Below are 4,285 nucleotides of genomic sequence, written 5' to 3'. Positions count from 1 at the left end.
AGTGAACGGATGTGGGAGCAGAGACAAACTGACTCAGAATATGAACCGGATAAGAGATGTCCGGACGAGTGACAGCTAGATAGACAAGACTGCCAACAAGATGACGATAACGCGTCGGGTCAGGGAGAGGATCACCATCAGTAGCACGGAGGTGAACATTGAGCTCCATAGGAGTCTCAACAATGCGCTCGTCAGTGAGAGCAGCACGAGCAAGAAGATCCTGGATATACTTTTCCTGGGATATAAAAAAGCCATCAGAGGTAGAAGAGACTTCAATCCCAAGAAAGTAGCGAAGAGGTCCAAGATCAGACATAAGAAACTGCTCATTAAGACGGGCCTTTACAAAGGCAATATACTCGGGGTCATCCCCAGTGATGACCATGTCATCAACATAGAGAAGAAGAAGAGTCCGACCACGAGGAGAAAGGTGAATAAACAAGGTTGGATCATGAGCACTGGCTGAAAAACCAGCAGCAGTGACCACAGAGGCAAAACGCTCAAACCAGGCGCGAGGGGCTTGCTTAAGGCCATAGAGAGAGCGACGAAGACGACATACCATGCCATCAGGAACAGAATACCTAGGGGGTGGCTGCATGTACACCTCCTCACGCAGCTCACCATTAAGAAAGGCATTTTTAACATCAAGCTGAGATATAGACCAGTGGAGTGCAGAGGCAACGGCAAGAAGTGTACGAACAGTGGTCATATGGGCCACAGGAGCAAAAGTCTCGTCATAATCACGACCATGCTCCTGTTGAAAACCACGAGCCACAAGACGAGCTTTGTGACGCTCAAGAGAACCGTCGGAGCGAGTCTTAACCTTGTAGATCCACTTACAAGTGATGGGACGGACTCCAGGAGGAAGAGAAACAAGATCCCATGTACCAGTGCGTTCAAGAGCAGCAGTCTCCTCTGCCATCGCAAACTGCCATTCAGGATGAACAACAGCCTGACGATAAGAAGTCAGCTCAAGAATAGCAGCACCAGCGGTGGGAAAACCAAAGCGATCAACAGGCGGATGAGGACGAGAACGCAAGCCATAAGTAGGCTGAGAGGAAGAGGACGACTCATCTAATGAGGCATCCACAGGTCGTGAACGACGAGTGTAATGCTGAGGAAAAGATGGAACAATAGAAGGAGGAATCGCCAAGGTAGAATGGGGGGGTGGTGACGAAGAAGTCACCGGAGATGATGGTGTAGAATCCGGTGACATGCTAGGCGAGGAGACCGGAGAAGATGGTGGCTGCAAATCGACTAGAGGTGGAGAAGCAGAGGAAGTGGAATGAATAGGCACAGGCGCCGGGGGTGATAGGTGAGTCAGGAAAAGTGAGGAAAGAGATATCCTCCACTGAAAAAATCGAGGAAGATGGGCGTGGGTAGAAGGGAGGAGACTCATCAAAAGTCACGTCTCGAGAGATAGCATCCGACGACCGATAGAATCCCAACAACGATAGCCCTTATGCTCATCACTGTAGCCTAAGAAGACACACTCAACAGACTGAGTGGTCAGTTTGGTGCGTTCGCGGGGGGGCAAGAAGAACATAGCAAACATAACCAAACAAGCGAAGCATCGAATAATCGGGAGAACGATCAAAAAGACGCTCAAAAGGAACACCACCCTGCAAAGCAGCGGACGGCTGAAGGTTGATGAGATAGGCGGAAGTGGAGATAGCCTCAGCCCAAAAATGAGGCGGAAGAGAGGCGGCGATCATCATCGCACGAGCCGTCTCAAGAAGGTGACGATGCTTGCGCTTAGACACACCATTCTGAGCATGAGCACCAGGACAAGAGAACTGGGCAAGAGTACCCTGCTCAGCAAGGACACCACGCAACATCTTAGAGATATACTCGCCAGCGGAGTCAGCACGAAAAACACGAATGGGTGAAGAGAACTGAGTATGAACCATGGTGGCAAAACGCTTATAAATAGACAACACCTCACTACGAGAAGTCATGAAATAAAGCCATGTGTAAAGAGAGAAATCATCTATAAAAATAATATAGTATTTATGACCACCTTTCGAAGCGAAAGGAGCCGGACCCCATACATCAGAATGGACTAAATTGAAAGGACGCTTAGACACTGACTCACTATGTGAATATGGTAACTGAATCTGCTTGCCAAGACGACAACCCTGACACTCTAAAGAGACATCTCCTGAGACAGACCCCAGAAGACCTCGACGAACTAAAGACGACAACCGAGAACCACACAGATGACCAAGTCGATGATGCCACTGCTTGAAGGAACCCATAGCAGAGGCGACAGAAGCAGAGGAACTGGCGATGGTGCTGGCAGCGGAAGGAACATGAAGCCAGTCCAACTCCCAAAGACCCTGAGAATCACGGCGGCGAGGGCCAGCCCCAACCAGAGTGTGCGTGCGACGGTCCTGGACAGAACAAGAGTCAACGTCAAGGATGACACGACAACCAGAATCAGTAAGTTGACCAGCAGAAAACAGGTTCATGGTAAGTCGAGGAACATGAGCAACATCAGGAATAGAATAAGAAGGAGTGGAAAGATTGCCTCTACTAGCAACAGAAAGTGGAGTACCATCAGCAGTGAAAACATGAACAGGAGAATCCAGCGATCGAAGAGAGGACAAAGCGGAAGAATGAGAAGACATATGAAAAGAAGCTCCAGAGTCTAGAACCCATGGGGATGTACCTGACTGTGTAGAGGGCGGTTGCTCAATGCGGGAAGCATCAGTCACAGAACCAGCAGTACCCATCGAGGAAGAACCTGAAGCTGCGAGCAGACGCTTAAGTCTCAGAATATCCTGCTCAGTCAAAGCAATGGCTGAAGCTGTCGAGGGAGATGACGAAGTCCTTGAGGATGATGATCGCGCCTTGCGCAGGTGTTTCCGCTTTGTGTAGCACTGGGACTCAATATGACCATCATTGTTGCAGTAGTCACAATGTGGACGGGGGCGACCTGAGCCTCCAGAAGGAGTGGGCAAGAGCGGCGGAGTACTCGAGCGAGAATGGGTCGGTGCAGCAGGTGGAGTGGAAGAAGCCCGAGTAGCGAGCACAGAGGGAACCTCCAGCAAACCAGCACCACGTAAGCGAGTCTCCTCAGAACGAATCTCTGAAAGCACCTCCATGAGAGAAATACGGCCACGAGCAAACAACTGAGCACGCCGGGGCTCAAACTCCTTACGGAGCCGAGACAGGAACTCGTAGACGCGATGAAACTCCAAATTGGCCTGGACAGCCTGGCAGCAGGGGCAAGTACGACAACCAGCACTGCGGAGAGAATCAAGCTGGCGCCAGATAGCAGAACTCTGTGCATAAAAGTCATCAACAGTAGAGTCACCCTGCTGAAGAGCATGCTCCTGACGAACCACAGAAAGGTATAAGGCATCACCAGAGGGCTCATAGCGCTGACGAAGACAGGTCCACATCTGAAAGACAGTAGGAAGACCCAGAAACTCAGAAGCAAACTGAGGCAGAACACTAGCAGTGAGAACAGCTGCAGCACGAGCATCATCATCAAGCCACTGGGTGTAAACAGACAAAGCACCATGATACGTCTGAAGATCCTCCTCATAAGCCAAAACCCTCTCATCATAAGCACGATCAGCAGTCTCATCAGCAAGCTTAGCCGCATCCTTGGCGGCCTGATTAGCGTCCGTAGGAAAAACCAGTGGAGTCGGCGGAGTAGGGGCCACCGGAGGGACCGGACGTGGCGGACAGCAGACCTCGCCAGAAAGAACACCCCAGAGACGAATGCCACGCATGTGAATGCGCATGAAGCCAGCGAACTCGGTGTAGTTAGTACCATCGAAGATCACCGGACAGCGAGGGACAGCAACATAGCCAGATGTAGCAGACATTTTTTTTAGCAGAGATCTGAAATCAGCAGAATCCGGACAAGGACGGCGGCTGGGAGCAGGATCCGGCACGGGAATCCAGCGAAACCCAGCGAGATGGGCTGGCGTCTTGGGCAACAGCAGCAGCAGTTCAATCCTTGACAAGCAGCAGCAGCGGGATGGATTTCTTGGGCTGGATGCGGAGACCAGCGGAAGCGGAGACCAGCAGACGAGCCGGCTGGATTGATGAGGAGAGAGCAGCGCCGCTCGAAGAAGAAGGACGACGGCCGCTCGGATATTGGATCGGGAGCACGAGTTGCGCGTGCGAAAAGAAACCTAAGGCTCTAATACCATGTTAGAAAATATGCAACTTGTATTCCCATGAGGCCATAGGCCGATATATATACATGTACAGGTGTGGAACATATGCAGGAAAGCCCTTATACAATGGGATAAATACAAAGGGGTCCATG

The 4,285-nt window shown here is 51.0% G+C and overlaps 1 pseudogene; it reads right to left on the bottom strand.

The window, feature by feature from the left end:
- Positions 1–2,710: 2,710 nt before the first annotated feature.
- On the bottom strand, positions 2,711–3,810 carry LOC141022340 (uncharacterized; annotated as a pseudogene).
- Between the last annotated feature and the right edge of the window lie 475 nt (positions 3,811–4,285).

The sequence above is a fragment of the Aegilops tauschii genome, chromosome 5 (assembly GCF_002575655.3).
Source record: "Aegilops tauschii subsp. strangulata cultivar AL8/78 chromosome 5, Aet v6.0, whole genome shotgun sequence".
Lineage (NCBI taxonomy): Eukaryota > Viridiplantae > Streptophyta > Magnoliopsida > Poales > Poaceae > Aegilops > Aegilops tauschii.
Note: the sequence above shows the minus strand (reverse complement) of the source record. Positions and strands in the feature narration are given on the sequence as shown.